The sequence below is a fragment of the Stigmatopora nigra genome, chromosome 18, assembly GCF_051989575.1.
Source record: "Stigmatopora nigra isolate UIUO_SnigA chromosome 18, RoL_Snig_1.1, whole genome shotgun sequence".
Taxonomy (NCBI): domain Eukaryota; kingdom Metazoa; phylum Chordata; class Actinopteri; order Syngnathiformes; family Syngnathidae; genus Stigmatopora; species Stigmatopora nigra.
The window spans coordinates 9,900,585-9,917,633 of record NC_135525.1 but is presented as its reverse complement, the minus strand read 5'-3'; the positions used below and the strand labels follow the sequence as shown (position 1 = coordinate 9,917,633).

Genomic DNA, 17,049 nt, shown 5'->3' with positions numbered 1-17,049 from the left:
CCACAGATTTTGAACTTTAGTAATCCTTGATTTAATTGCAGTTTGGTAGTAGCAAAATTCCTTGTCTGTGTATGTATGTGTTTTAATTATTTTTATTCTCAGTCAAACTGTAACTAAATCTCCTTTATTTAGATTTTTTACCTCACTTAAATTCACAGCACATAACATGACAATTGACAGTACAACTTCAAAAACAAATACAAGTGTTTACAGTATCTGTAGAAGAGAAATATATGAAATATATTCCACCACAAATCCTCCTTTGAATATGTCTGTGTTTGTATTTATTTTTTGAAGTGCTCCAGGGCTAAACTATGTAGATTTTTATTGAAATAGAAGTCAAAGTCATCTGAATGTAAGTGGTAGTTATTATGACCTTGAGAAGTGGTAAACCCTAACGGGCGCAAATGACTCATGAGTAGACCAAGCTAATTTCTTCTTTTTTTTTTGCTGTCTGCCCCGTGTGTCCACCCAAAGAAAAAAAACAGAAGAGTGTCATGCACAGATCCCAATATTTGTGGCACATGAGCAATTTCTGCTCTTCACTTCCGTTCTTTTGCGGGTGACACACACGCCGACCGCAGAGACGCCAACAGCTGCAGCCTTCAGCTTTCACTTCCTCTCGTATGAAAGCGCACATGTATCTGTTACCATAACAAGTTCCCCAAACGTGGCCTTCAATGCCCTCTGTATTTCAGACGCTCGGCCCGTGCCAATGTATGTACTCGTGCGCACGCCTACGCGGGATAAAAACCGCTGCCAAAAAGGAAAAAAAAAACAATAGTGCTGCTTTGCTCAATGGGGTATTGAAATTCTACTTCTGCAAATTTATAGACGCTATTAAATGCTGTCGTCAGGTCTCAGTTCCAGTAATATTAATATGTACTGTCAACATGTTTAAAAGATTAATTATATCTAATAATCAAATACATTTAACAATTACAGGACATTTTATTGTCACAGTAGCAAGAGGGTGAAAATACAGATACAGGAAAAGACATTTTAGACATAAATAGATAGGTAATCAATAAGTTCAGTAAAAAAACATGTCAATAAATAAATAGCTATATAGGTATATAAATATGTATGTATATATATACCTTTACATACATAGATATATACCTATGTACATACATATTTATATATACCTATTTAGATACCTATACATACATATATATATACCTATACATACATATCTATACCTATACATACAAATATATACCTATACATACATATTTATATATACCTATACATACATATTTATATATACCTATACATACATATTTATATATACCTATACATACATATTTATATATACCTATACATATATAAATATACATATACATACATAGATGTACATGTATATATACGGTTGGTGCGGAATGCAGTACGGTTGAATTTAATGTGTAATAATAATTCATTTTTTAAATACTAGTACATGTTACATTTTTACTCGACACGTGTAGACAAGTGTTAAATAGGCTATTGTGTTTTTTTTTTCTTTTCAACTAGGATTTCCTGCGTTGGTATTGTTGAATTGGTCCTTGATTCCAGTCATGCACTACTTTAACTTGCTACACACACATACAGGAACACACACACACACCCACTGTAGAGAGCAGGCCAGACTGAGTGGCATCGCGTGACTGAGGCTTCACACCTCTCTTTCTCTCTTTCAGTCAGGGAAAGCATGAAAATCCCTCATGCACAGTCATGTGAGAAGTGTGTGTGTCTGTGTGCATTTGTGTGAGTGTACATGCACAATTCCTACATTGAATGTCTGTCTCGCTGAGCTCTGACCCGCTTTAGCCTCTCTATTTGTCATTAACACACTAACTGTACTGTGTACCGCACGCACTGGCAGCACTAACCCATGCCGCCACGCACTCCTTCTTGTTTGTCAGCGGGCAGCCCGTCAATCCGAGTGAAGGAAAAACAAACGGTCAGCCGTTGTTTGTCGGACTTTTGCACAACATCGCCAGGCCGTGACACTTTGCGTCCCGGTGTAAATTGTCAATGAACTCGGTGACACGGTGGATTTTCATTGTTTCTGGTGGCTTTTTGTCAGGGGGATTTAGGTGATGCAATGTGAAGGTGTGGGCTGTTAATGTTGAACAATTGCTCTCGGATGAGCTCACTGCAAGTCAATGGAAGATTTAAAGCCATGTTGTGTACAACAATAGAGGGTTGTTTGGTATTTGCAAATGTAACCATATACAGATTATTTTTTTGCTGCTACTGTTTGAGTTAGTTAAGGAACTTCATTTGTATTTAGTAATGTTTCCTTATGGAATCCATAGGCAAACGCAATAAAGAAGACATTAAGACTTTCTTATTATCTTTGGTGTGACCATTCTTTACAGGTTTTTGGACTTTGTAGTCAAGCTCAGTTTCTATTCTCCATAGCTGGTGCCCCTTAAACCGTAAAACCAAACAAGGTGGCAGCAAAGCACCACTTTTCACCAAAATGTCTAGGTCACTAATTGTTTTTATTTTCAGAAAGATCTGCAGATCTGTTAACCGTGTAGAATGTCATTCATCACCGCCCACAGTCTCACAAATGTAAAGGCGTACTTGTGGCCAGATGGTTTGACTGAGTTCTTCCCAGGGCAGACAGTGGTGGCCACATGCCACTTTTTGCCATGCTGCCTTTTGGTTTCCCAGGACACACTCATAAATGTTGTTCTTCCTCCAACCAATGTGTAACAGTGGCCCGCACAGCTGGCACAGAAAGATGCTGGGTCGTGTCAGCCTGTCATAACACGCCACCCATGCAGTATAGAGAGACCATTCCTGCCATGTAAAATGAGCTGTCTGTAAAATCGTTTGGAACTGGAAGTCTGGCTTTCCACCGTGGGATGTCAATGGGGTGTTTCCTTTCCATTTTAAATGCCATGCACGGCAGTTGATGATGCAAACCCAATCACCCTTGTTGTATCAAGCCATTGTTTGAATACACGACCATCAGATTTAGCCAGTGTACTGTTAAAACCAAGGATTTTTCCCTAGGCTTTCATGCTATACAGTTCTTGTCCATGTACCCTCATTGATGATCCAGTGGATATTTTTGACAGTAGATTGGTCAACAAGTAATGTCATGTTGTGTTGTTTTGGCTGTTTCTGACTAGTCACCGCTAATCTGTTATGTTAAGATAGCATAGTAGTTTTTCTCCATACTATTTATAATATTTGCTCTTAGTCTCAGATTGAATCAACTCAACTTTTGTGAATGGAAACGTGTATCGGGCTAATGGTGGGCGTGGGTATTGCCTACAGTTGGGTTTCCGAATTGTAAACATGGCGGGAGGGACACTTGGAAAGGTGGCCCATTTGAAAATCCCCGATTTCCCCGGGTGTGCCTTTTTTTGCTCCCCCTCAACGCCCCCTATCGCCACCTTCCCCTTACCACCTCCCCCCACTTTTCCTCTTGGTGTTTCCTGTCGGGCTGGCTAGACTCCTTTGACAGATTTACAACTCCGGGGTCAAAGTTTTCCGACAGCAGCAGATAAATCTTGCGCCGCCCCCTCCCTACTTGGCCCTCACCTGATAAAAAGACACACACACACACTCTCACAGTCCACATCCTTTCATGTGTAACCTGCCTTTTTGTACGCGTACACCTATGCGCGTGAACACATGTGCGTTTATGTGTTGTCGGGAGGGGATCGGGCTCACGCCCAAGTCTTTCGTCTGGCAGTTCACAGAAAGAATGCAGGATATTTTTCGACATGCTTCTCTTCTAAGGCCCATTCCAGGAGGGAGAATGTCTTGTAATTCTCCCTCTTGTGTTTTTGAAGGCCTTGTGCTTGATTACTCTCCCTTCCTATCCTCCCACAGATACGTGAGAAGATCTCCAGAGCGCTTCCCTCCCGCTAGCAAGTTATCATTTGTGTTTTCATCCTGGTGTTTTTATCTTTTCTCCCACTCCGTCTCTCTCATTGCACACTCTGGAGGCGCCCAGAGAAGTATTGGCTCTAATTTGTTTTGGGCGTGAGGCAAGATAATCGCAATTTGCAGTCTCTAGCCAAATCGCATCATTTTTTTTTTTGTGTTTTTGTTTCCTCCACCGTTGTTCCAGTAAAATAGTATTTATCATTCATCACGTTGTGATAGCGAGTGGGCTTTTTTTTATCCCCAAATCTGGGAGACGCAGCTCTTCAGATGTGATTTGGATGAGTGAAAAGAGCGCTCCGGATGTCTTGTGTTGATATTGGATGCCTATTTTTTTTTGCATGTGACGATGAATGATGTGCTCAGATTTAATGGGGACTTGACTAATTTCTGTTCTTCTGGCTGTGAAGGGCCTTGCTTGTAGGTCATAGGAAATTTGTGTTAATGGTGAAATGGAGTGTCCTTGTAAGGGATAATAACCTGCATACATCACATGCAGCCAATGTATAGAGACCTTGGTAAAGGCCTTGCTCCAGTCACGTGCGCTTCAAGTTCTTCATGCCGCTTTTAGAAAACAAAGAACAGTCTTTTTGAGCCTGTTCATTTCAAATCTGAAAATCACTGAATATGACGGGGGATTTTTATTTTGCTGATCCGTGAGATGCAGCTTTACTGTGAGTTACATACATATTTTTATGAGTAGATTGCCCTCATTGCCACTGAGAGAACAGGAAAAGTACAATATAAAAATCATTAGAATCTAATACTGAGTTGTAACTTTGTTATATTGCATTTCTGTGCTAAATTATGGCTGCAATGTAATGTTTTTCTTTCATGTCATGTTTAGGGCGCCCTACAAATCAGCACCTCATTTTAAAGCCGACACTCAAATCATATCCTGTTTACACCAACGGATACTGGCCATTCTCGACTATACACACATTTTCCTGCAACATGGGCTCGATCGATAAACATGATTGATTCGCTGGTAGCTGTGGACAGCCAGCTGATCAATGTCGGCTGGCCTGACGGCCGCAGATCGTACGTCACTGTCACTGGCCGATGTGGGTTGAAATAACTGAGTTTTATATCATATCGCATGTGAACCTATTTGAAAGTAAATTTGACAACTGTAGCTGCACCCTACACAATCAAGCTAGATCATTAGCATCTATTAGGGTTGTTAGACATTGAGGCAGTCAGTCAGTCTTCTCTTCGTTCTATAAAACAGAGGCATTGTTACTTCATGTGTTGTTTTCTAGCCTGTACTCATTCCAGAGTGGCGAGGAAGTGCGTCAAATGTTGCGAAACACGGTATGGCTTGTTATAACAACGCTTCAGATTGCGCTTTGTCAAGAGGTGACCTTGAATTTTTCAGAGGCCCCCGTGGCACAGGTTTGGCCCCTCATCTAGCGACCTTGCGTGACTTAACCACGGTCAACGCTATACGTGAGTCAAGTCAACTATCGACGAAGAACAGATAATGTAATATTTTGTGGACAAGACTGATGAAAACTACACAGTTGAAGATTTCCTCTGCCTTCCCCTGTACATGCAGATTTTCCACAACGTAAACCTGGAACTAAACTAACAGCAAGACATCGCTTTTGCCGAAGATCCTATCGTACAAACGTGGCCTGACTGACAGAGATGAGTACTACTAATCAGCCCCCCCAAAAGTGAAGGAGAAAGAAAAGAATCTGGGGTGGAGTCAAAACATCTCTGGGGAAATCTCATCGTAGTGAGGCAGGGAGGGGAGAATGTATCTCGTGGAGAGAGAAAGAGAGAGAACAGGATGAACAGATCAGAGGTAGCGAGAGCTTTAGGGGATTAACAAATGAACAAACCTGTTGTCCTCTCTTCCCCTTCTTCCTTCTTTATTTTTGCAAACTAGAACACGCTCTGAATATTCCAGTCCTCGCCTAACCTCGGTGGAGTTTTTAGGATGGGGGCTCCTTCTTGCCCGATCTGTCTCCAGAAACTCTCCTGGCTCCTTCCACGCTTCGATTTTTAAACCCTCTTTACTGGCTGGCTTTTCTCACACGCCTTGAAGAGGAAAGCGAGATTGATAGAAAAGACATTGGAGAGCACTCTAATGCCGCACGGTTAGGTCGTCTAAGGATTTTTCATTCGCTTCTTTTTCGGGAAGCTCAACACAATGAGAAAACCTACCCAGGAAAAACAGAAAAAAACTCAAATCAAAGTCTGTGTACTTCCCGTTCACTGAAAATGGAATCGACATCTAGCGTTGTCAAGGGTAGCCAATTCGTAAAGAAATAATCCATCCAAAATGGATGTCATTTGCTGCAGATGCACTATCCATTCCCCACCTGTGCCTTTAGGAATCCTAAACGATCCAATGTTAATGGCGCTGTTAACTTCCCATCATTTAAATGAACGCTTGTGCAAGACAACTGAAAAAAAAGTAGGCGAGAGAGAACAGTACTCCTGAAACTGGGACAGTCACTGTCTAGAAATGTGGACTCATGTTCCCGTTTCCAGTGATTCCCGGGAGCGTGCTTTCTACTAGCGCAGTCAGTTCAGAAGAGCCCACCGGCCGCCCTCGCTATCCTTCTGCTCTCTGTGTTAGCAGGCCTGTCTTGTTTTGACAAAGTCTGCTTTTATGAACACTGAAGTGCCAGTGAATTTAGGCATCGCACTACTGGAAGTCATGAACACTCTTGTCTAGTCCAATATTTCCAAACGGTCCAGCTCCCATCTCCCCAAAGGCCACAGAAGCAAAAATACCACTGTCAACTCAGAGGTTACACTAGTATATTCCATAGATTGGACCCAAAACATACTTTTCATCCCATTTCGCTGGTCTTTGGGAAGCTAGAGTCAGGCACAAAGCTAGCAGTTGGTTCCATTGTGGCAAACCTCCTTGGTTTGAGTCCTCCACTTGGATCTCCAGGCTTACTTCCCACTCTAACAAGTTTCTTCTTCTCACCCTTTTACTAGTATTTCTGTAACTAAGTGAGGAAAGTCAACGGATGGAGTGAAAATACCACGAGGCAAGACCGGGTTGGAATATTTTCGGACCTTTCAAGGCTCTGGCTGATGCTCTGTATATCATTATCCATCTGTTTGGCTGGAGAAGAACTGGCTGGCTGAAGGGACACGGATCCTCGCGCGAACATCTGCCAGCCTACCTACGCGTTCCCTCCGTCCGCCGAGCCATTAGCATCATGCCGGGGCCTGGCGTTCATCCAAGTAAGAGAGTGTGACCTTAATCTCTGTGCCTGTCACTGAGCCCCGATCGCATCTGGTCAAGTCCAGATGCATGGTCATGACGGCAACCTCCGCTCTTTGCCAGACGTGGTGACAGAAGTGTGTTGAAACAGCTTCCTGGCAACAGACTTGGCATACAAAAATATATTTTTGTCTACTGCTTCAGTCTTCGTGTGGCATCTTCAAGCATTTCATCAAAAAAATTAAAAAGGCCTAGTGGCCCATCAGGTTTATAAAGTTAATGTAATTTTTTAACCTAATTTTTGAGAATAAAGAACCTTTCCAGTCAACCAATTTCACAGTTTTGCACAAATATGTGGGAGGTTTGTAGAATATAAACACGATCAAATGTTGTTTTGTCATCAACATTTAACCAGTTTCCAAGCTAATGCTAATGGCGCTCATGTAATCTTCAACAGTCTTTATCGGGTCGCTCAATTACTGCCACAATACGATACTGCAATCAATAAGCAATTAAACAACCTGTAACAGAAAGGTGACTTGGGACATCACAGTGGACTGCTATTAAAGTCAGCTTAGATTCCACTCTTAGAATGGAAAAAAAAACACTTAAAGTATGTAATACTTGATTTCTTTTATGACTTTACAGATCTATTTTCAATTTTACAGGTGACATTTGAGTACCTTCCATGTACCAGTAGTATGGTGGGTTATAATCAGTTTTCAAGGGGGAGAGATAGATAGATAGGCTAGCTCCATGTCAGACGATACTCAGTAATCACCTAAGCCAGGAAGAGGTGTTGAAACCACCCATCCTGTGTGAAGGAATAGTTTCTGGTTTGCAAGAAATTCTTGAACTGGACAGAGCATTAATATTCATTCCAGTGTGGAGAATGCTTTTACAACGTCAGCAAGCATAGTCGTTTGTGCCGCTTAACACGACACAAATTCTCCTCCCCGATTCGGCGCCGGGAGCTGACGAGCATATCAACTGCGTCACTTCACAGTTGACGCTGCTGTCATCCGTTTGTGAGTTTATGTTAAGACGGTTTCATCTGAGAGCCTCATTCGAATGTCTGTCAAGCGGCGCTTTACGACACCAATGAAGTCAACTCAAAATGTGTGATTTGAAGCAATGTGTTCATTAGTGTATGTCCAGTAAATCCAGTCAAAGTGTGCAAATGTTTAGGGTTTGTAATGTAAAGACTGTTGGGTAAACTTTTGCGGTCTGGTGCCAAATTTGATTTTCCGATTAGACATTTCTAGATGCCGAGTTCATTTTCATTAAGATTTTGCTTCCCAATGCAATGCTCAAATTAAAGTCCCACTATCACAAATAGATCCATGACTATTAGCATTAGATATAGTACATAAAATAGTTTTTTGATGTAACGATGACCAAATTGAAGGTAAGGATTTTGGCGTATGACGAAATGAACTGTATGACTTCCAATGTGTTGGCATGATCTCTCATGAATTAACAGATTGACTCCATCTTGAAATCAACTCAAAAGTTGCTCTTGAGTCCAAAGTGATGCAATGCCACCATTGAGAGTTATCTAGTTGTTATTAAAGTGCCCTAAAAAAAAAGAAATTTCAAAGACAAAATTGGCAAAACCCTCTCCCACACCAAAAATGTACTTAGGGGGCAGTGCGTTAATGAACCAAAACAATGAACAAGTTAGAGTTGAAAGATGAAGGAATTTTCTTTTCAAAATGCCTTCTAGGGCAGACATTCAGCTTCTTTCTCTCACTAACACACTTTTTACAGGCTTTCATTTGCACTAAATTAGTGCCCAGGGTTTTAATTGCAGTTTCTGTTGCTCATTTATTGGCGCGCTAGTCTGAGTTTGTGTGATCTGGCATCCAGCGAGGCGGGACCAACGCTCTCCAAAAAAACCTCCCTGCGGTTTTGCATTTCTCCTTTTTTTCCCTGTTGTTTCTTTCCTTCTACCCCCTTCCGTTGGTTTTTTTTCTTCTTCTCCACACCACAATGTTTCTGAGCTTGAACTGTACACGCTGCTGTTTTTATAGAGAATTAGCACGTCCCCACGAAAGCGCCTTTAAATCAGGCCTCCCTCTAGGTAACCGCCGAACAGCCACGTGCCAACAGCCACACATTTAGCATACAGAAGCTACAATTCAAAAACCTTGTCTGGACAATATAGCTCCAATATCAAGTGGAAGACATTTTTTGCATTCTCTCAATTTGGCCAAAATGTCTTTTTCACTTTTTCCACCCTCCTTCCATGGCATTTTGCAAGCACCCCCGGGGGCTAATTAAATCTTAATTACATTTGTTGGAATTGATTTGTGATTTAGTCTTTCCTCCGTTGTTCCGGCTCATTGGCCTCCCTAGAAATGTCATTAATGAACCATTATTTTCACGGGTGGCCTAATTAAAGGGACACACTACTCGGGGTTTGGCGATGACGAGATGCCGGGAAGGGGAACGTGTCGGCATCTGGCACCCCGGCGATCCAAATTGGGACGCCCAGCGGAGGTGTAGCTTAACTCCCGCGTATGATAGAACATTTTGGGTCACGCCAGGTTGGCAGGGGGCGGATGGGGAAAGACGTCTAGTCATGTTTTATGGCAGAACATTATCATATGACACGGTTGTTTGGGATTGAAGCCCGTGAGGGGGGTTCTTATTCAATGCCGTCTTTCTCTGCTTCCCTGCCAGCTTTAGCGTGAGCTAATATAGAAGCAGAGCATTTTTTTTGGTTGGCAAGAATAGCCAGAACACTTTCAGTCATTTGGTTCCAATTGAGAATCAACTCTGGGGAAAATGCTAGCTTGAAAGAAAACAACACCCACCTGTGATGATAAGGCTTATATACGCAAAAATCTGCATACTACAAAAGCATTTCATCCAGATGTCGCATACCGGAAATCGTTCAATGCTAAATTTGCTTTTCCATCTGATTGCAGGGACATGGGAATTGAAGAATTACACTATGGACTGTGAAAATTGTTTCCGGTTTGTCATGAAAAAGTGGCAGAAAACTTCCAGAACTGGTCTGACCAAGTAAAGGCCAGAGGATCAAACGGTAATAAAAATACTTGCATTTGAAGCCACTTTGATTTGAGAATAAAAAAAATACACAATTGTTGTTATTGTTTTTAATTAGCTTGTAATAGTGCAACAAAATGTCTTTCAATCTATTCAGTATTTTGTAATAATCTGAGGGAATCATACATTTACATGGATTTGGAGTCATAATAGCCCTCCGAGCGAAACCATAACCATGAAGTTATTATGAAAATTACTTTGAAACCCCAGGACTTTACACACATCAATATTGCACTGCACAAATCTTTATTGAATATCTAATAGATACAGCTTAACCCTAACTGTCTTTTTCTGGTAGGGCACTCATTATAAGTCTTGCTTTATTAAACAAGAGTGCCTGAATTGTGTAAACATCAAATGTTTCAATCTAAAAAGATGCCGTGTGCAGCCACATCTACATTTAGCAGGGATAAAAAAAAGATGTACAGGGTAATTCTGCACGAAGCACATCTTGATTCTCCTTCCAAAATGAAAAGGAAAAAGGGAGAAGGCAGCGGCAAATGAGTTGGCAGCTGTTTGTGCTTCTTTTAAAACAGCTCTTTTCCTTAGGGATGCTTGTATGGAAGGGGGTGGAGGGGCAGGCTGCCTTTAAAGGGAGAAGAGGGCTTTCTGCGGTGCATTTACATGTAGAAGCTCAAAGCAGTAACAAGCTTTCCCAGCCTGCCGTGGCCTCACACGGCCTACACTTTCCTTCTTTCTCTTCCTCTGATGGCTACCATGTTATTCAATTTTTCTTGGTTTAGTTGCACACATCACTCATTTAGGAGCTGACTTACAATCAGGCGCTCAATAGGGACATTTGGACCAACAGTACTTGTGTGACTACTGCATTTTCTTGCGTATTAGCCGCATCTGAGTATAAGTCGCACCCTTAAATTTGCCTTAAATTCGTTGAATTGTACAATTTCTTATATAAGACGCCCCTGATTCACAAATGTGTTACTTTGAAGAGGAAATCTTGGTATTTCTGAGATAATGTATAAATCTATTGCTGCGCCCTAAGTGAGTTTTTTCATGTTTTGCGCAAGATACGTTTTTTCTTGAATTTCATGGATAGACGTCAAAAGAAATTTGTCTTGCATTACGCCGTTTCCTTCTTGTCACCTTGCAGTTTCATGCATGTCAAGTCTAATTTGTGCAAGTATAAGCCGTACCCTTGATTCAGTCACCATTTTTTAAAGTGACAAATACGGCCTACATACAAGAAAATACAGTACTCCTTAAAGTTGAAACTAAATTGCTTTCTGGCAATACTATCTTCACAGTACCGCGTAATAACTAAGCTGCAATAGCAAGTGTCTGTCTCTGTGTATGCTTTTCAGCGTCCATTCCGATGGTGTATAATGGGAGTCCAATTTACTGGCTAGCAGCCAGTTTCTCCAATATGCTGGTTAGCCGGCAGGCTGAAGGGTATGTAGGGTAACGACTTCATAGATGGCTGAGCTGGTGCGAGGGAGTCGAGAGGAAAGAGCAGTGAGGAAGATGAGTTCACATGAGTTTGTTGCTCATATCTGGCAGCTCACATGGCCCGGCTCCTTACCGCCCTCCCTATCTCGTTATTGCCATCTTTGGGGGTGTTCCTACAGCAACAATAATCCATTGCCCGCAGTTTCCAAGTCTCCGCATTAATACGGCGTGCGAACACGGCGGAAAGCGGACAATCAAAAAGTCTTGCGTAAGCTCCACGCCAACCGATCCTAAGAACGCCGCTAAGTCAACGCTTCTATGACGGATGCGATCTTACTGGTCGCCCGGCCGAGAGAGAAAAAAAAGGCAACGCAGTGAGAAAGTGTCACTTTGTTCGTTATAAAATTGATTTGTAGTACTTTACCGGAACCCCGCAATTGCTGAGTCATCTGGAAAAAAAAGCAATGCACTCCTTCCTGAGTAATCCTGCATAAGATGACATGTTTAGCTGAATTTTTCTGGGGCAAATAGGGTTCAAGCGCAGCTCAGCGGCTCCTGACAACGTTACCGTTAATAAGGGATCAACATTTTTTTTTCTTTTGAAGTGATTGAGACTTTTGCCACGCGAGGAGGCGTCCCGCTATTCCGCCTGGCTGCCACTGAACTGGAAAAGAATGGGTTAAACCTGTCTGCAAGCCACATCTGGGAATCATTTGAAACATTCCACAAGGCTTACCACATGTTTTCAGATGGACTAAATCCTGCGAAAGACTCGCCTGTCAGGGGTTTGAAAAATCATCGTTTTTTTCTCTCTCTCTTTTGCCAACAGGGGAAAAAATGAGAAAATTAAACGGCATAATGGGAGTTTTGCTCTCGCAGGTGATCGTAGGGATATGGATGGTTTTTCAGGTCCTGTCCCCGTGTGTGGTATCTTGTGTGGAAACGGCCTCCTGTGTTCTCTTGAATGATGACAGCGCATTATTTGACTGTACGCTGCTGCTGCTTTTGTTTTTGCAGTTCCAAGGAAGCTTTTGGGGCCTTTCTAACTGTTTCCATGCAACCGATAACATCTCGTCAGCACTATTTTTCCCTCAATCCTTCTTTATATATTATAAATAAACAATCAATAAATAGTAATAAATAAATAACTGGTCAACATAAACAAATAAAGACTATTAGTAGTAGTAATATGTCTTGATTAGATACTAGGTGCAGAATTTGAGTTGAATGTGTTTGTCTTTGCTGTTATGACCGTGTAGCGCCTTCTAGAAGGCAGTAGTGTTGAAGCCAGGATGCATGTTGTCTTTTATGATCCTCTATGCCCAGGCACCAGGATTTGTAGATGCTGGAAAGGGATGGAAGGGAGCAGTTGATGATCGTTCGGGCTATGTTGATCACCATAGTATATCTTCTGGCCGTTATCGTGCTTTTAGAGTATTTTGTGGCCTCCGGCCTCGCTGTAAAGTCAAGTGACAGCTTGTTTTCTAGTTTGGATGACCAACTAATAAAAGCAGGGTTGCAGTGTGATGAATAGAGGCCTGTCTGCAGGTTTGAAATAAATATGTGGCTTTAAACAGACAGGAGGAATGAAAATTCACTGTGGATGGTGATTGAGAAGCAAAACCTTGGCACCGCTTCACCTTCAAGTCACTCCACAACTCTTTACATAAGCTCGCCACAATTATGGCTGCGCTCACTTTAGGAAAGGTTGACACCTTCAATCGGAATTGTTTGAACAACCCAGAACTGCTGGATTGTGATTTATGATTTACCCCGCTATGCATTTGATTGATAAATACTGTGAAACCTTTGGCAAGATTTGCTTGTATATTTTCTTCATACTACTTTTAATGCTATACTTCATTTTCCTGACAGTTTATTTGGTATTTATTGGGTAAACTTTCCCTTACCCCTTTTTTAGAGCACTAATTTCACTCATTGGCTGCCACTAGATATCAGATTCACCCACTAAATATGTATATGTATATACAATTAATATTGTATTGCAGTGACAATAAATCAATTTTCACAAGTGAAAGATTTTGTTGAAGTATTTTCTTTTGGACCCACCTCAGTTAGCACAGTTGTTTTTTGGGGGAAAACAGATAGAACTTTGCTCATTTGCATGTCAATGGCATTTTCGGGCTAAAAATAGAAACATTTCAAATCAAGTCCAAATGTTCATGTTGTTTCATTTTTTAATGACAGCATTGTTTTTGTTCCTTGTGAGCAATGACAATAACAATGTAGGGCAGGTAAGTTGAGTCTTCAATCTAGCTATGTTTAGATATGCCAAGACCATCTTGAGAAGGTTATCTACTCTAAATTGACTTTTGGAATTTTTAATCAGGTTTTCTAATATCTTTCTGCTTCAGAAATACTCAACTCTTCTCACGGAATTCCGGTACATTTATTACACCACAGTTTGGTGACATTATGAGAGTTGGTAAGCTTTCTCTTGGCTGCACAGAAGAACTCCCCCCTCCATTTCTGCCACTTTGTTGGCTCCATGCTGTGAGTGAAAGAATTGATCAGCCTGGCTACTGTTACAACCCTTTGGAAATAGTTCTGCACTTTCACACGGGATAGCAAATGGCCACCAGGGCCATTTCCAGGAAGGGAGCAAAGCAAATCATGTTCAGAACCTCCTAAAGTGAAACGTCACTCTCAGTCACGGTCGTCCAGTAAAACCGTCTTCTAAACCCTACAGATACAAAGATGTATTCTGTAGAAACAAGTGACATAGAAGCTGACTTTTAAGCTTCCAAAATTCAATGGTACAGTTGTTCGGACTTCCCTGATCTAGAAAAAAACTGACATATGTGAGTAGGCAGGTGCAGAGCGAATGCCATTGAAAGAGTCTCCATGTCTCTTCTTAGCCAAGTCATGCTTCGGGGGGTCTGGTGCGCTACCGGACCGCATAGGCTGTGGCTCGCTCGCACGTGTTGCGTGCATACACAATCCTCCATACGCTTGTCAGGCACGTCTGTCACTCTTTGTTGCTCTCTCAAAAATAGCACCGGGAATCCTTGAAACGTGTCCAAATTTTGCTTCTCTCTCTTGCCAGACACACCAAGGCGAACCAAGCAAATGCCTCCACGCGAGCCACCGACTAAATCTTGACAGGTTGAAGATTTGCCGGCATTCTGGGAGTCTAAGCAAAGCATTAAATTAAACCTGCCTCACAAAGATTTTTGCTATATTTCACTTGCTTTTAGCTGTAAAGTTTTTTTTCCCTCTCAACACTCCACACCATTGTCTTATTTCCGAACTTTAACTTTAATCTATTTTTCCCCCCTGCTTATAGAAAACACAAATAGCTATGACATTATGCAAATCAGGTTCAGGTTTATTTTCTTACTTCTTACATATGCTCTTTTTCTCCTGATACCAAACAAGCTTTGAAACAGTGTTTCCCTCCCCATGAGAATTCACTTGCATCTGAAATAATTACATTCTACTTTTTGTGTGTCGGCACGCTGGTTTTGCATGTCCGCCTCACAGTTCTGAGATCCAGGGTTCAATCCCCATGCAAGATAGGCCATTTGAGAAGTCAAAATGGTCCAAATTGTATGAGTTTAAGCTTGAAAACTGTTGTTTAAAATCCACCAATAAGAGGAAGCGGCACTTTGGAGACCTTTACTCACCATATCATGACAACCCAGAATGCAAAAGAACCCCCACACGAAAACAGACACCATAGCCAACCTAATTGACGTCAACCAAGACATCATTGAAAAAGTGTTATGTTAGCGCTGCACACTTTTAGCATCAATGTTACATTACTTGCACGCATGCCTGTGTGTGTGTGTCAATCCCCTTAAGCCCCGCCCCCCTCCGAGAGCACTACATTCCTCACATACACGCTAATGTGTGACTACGGACACAGCTTAGTGCCACAAACAGTGGAAATAAAAACACAAAATCAGCCAACGATGGTCACACTGACAGTTACGTCACTAAAAATGATTCATATTACGTAAATAGAAGTAAAATATTGATTATTTTCTTCTAATATTGCTTCAATCTCCCATTATTACATTAAAAGTAGTAGTTATGATTTTATTATTTGCAGTGGAGTGCCGCGTTATGACAAAATCAGGCAGCACGATCCGCAAAGGAGGATATTTTGGGCTTTAATGGCACTCTGGGCAGGATACACGGGCACAGTCACGCAATGGCAGAGGGACCAGGCTCTTTAAAAATGAATGTGCAATATAGCCCAAGTATTTGACTGAAGCCACAATTTGGACCCGCGCTGATGTCATCATTCCTCGACTTTTTCACTTGACACACAAATGACAATAAAAGGACAACGTCTTTCCAGACTCTTTCTAACAACTCACTCCGATTTTATTTGGATTGAGGCTCCGTCATAAATCCATGAAACAATATGACAAAATAACCAAACAAATGTTGATGGAAGTTGTTATGAACTGTTGAGTATTTGTCGACTTTTTTACGATAGTTCCTCTAAGGATTTATTTAATTTTCCAATTGGATGGCAGGCTGTTTTCGTTTCCATTTCTCTGGCTTGGATTGACTTTCAAGCCAAAGCTGAAATTGACAAACTATTTTGAACAATGGAATCGGATATTATACGACTAGTGTTGTGCATTTGCAATTTGTGGTCGGCTGTGCCGCTAACAAGATTTACTTGTTTGTTTGTTATCCCGCTCCATGGGTGGCCGGGCTCCTCCAGGACCATTTAAAAACTGCAAATTTGATTGGACGCCAACTAAGTGTTTTCAATAACAATTTCTCCCTCTTACTAACTAACTATGACAACCAATAAATAAGTTACTACTAAGCATACTATAACTTTTGAATAGCTGTCCATTGTAACTGAAAGAGTTCATATTGCAAAGGAAAAAAAAATATATATTTCTTTGCTTTTTCTATCTAAATGGAAAATGTGGTTTTCTTCTTCTTCTTCTTATTCGTGCAGCACATCTGCAAAAGAGCGGGACGTCCACTCTCCACCGCTGGCCCTCATGAGAGGAAAGGGGCGGGCTCATTGCCGGCTGGGGTTGGCTTTCCCGAGCCGGAGAGAGCCTCCGATGGTTGCCAGCGAGAGAGCCGCGACAAACTCGCCCGCTCTCCAAACGCAGCTCGCCGCCGCCAGCCCGCTATCCGTCCCCGAAAAAAAACGCGCGCTTGGCGACCGGCGCAGCTCGGGACTCGCACGCCCTGGGGACGGAAGCCGCCGTCCTCCCCCCCCCGCTGGAGGATAAGAGCACCCCCTGGTCGCCGGGAAAGTTTGAAGGAGACGAGCGGGGGTGGGGGCAAGGCTGTCCTAGCCCGCCTGACTTAACTTCCACCAGCGAGCAGCCCCGGAAGGAATTGGGAGGAGCCAACAGGTCCCAGGTAAGACACTACTTTGACAGATCGGAAATACCGGGCAACACGCCGTCATCCCATAGATCACCTGGTGGATTCAAATGCTAAATTTAGTGATAATTTGACTTGATTTTTTAGGTAAA

The 17,049-nt window shown here is 42.0% G+C and overlaps 1 protein-coding gene across 1 annotated transcript in view; it reads left to right on the top strand.

Moving 5' to 3' along the window:
• Positions 1–10,015: 10,015 nt before the first annotated feature.
• The window catches only part of raraa (retinoic acid receptor, alpha a), a 119,742-nt gene continuing 112,708 nt past the window's right edge, over positions 10,016–17,049 (top strand). The window contains exons 1-2 of the mRNA XM_077738773.1: positions 10,016–10,136; positions 16,515–16,933. The gene's annotated coding sequence lies outside the window, so the exon portion shown is untranslated. The remainder of the gene's footprint in view (positions 10,137–16,514; positions 16,934–17,049) is intronic.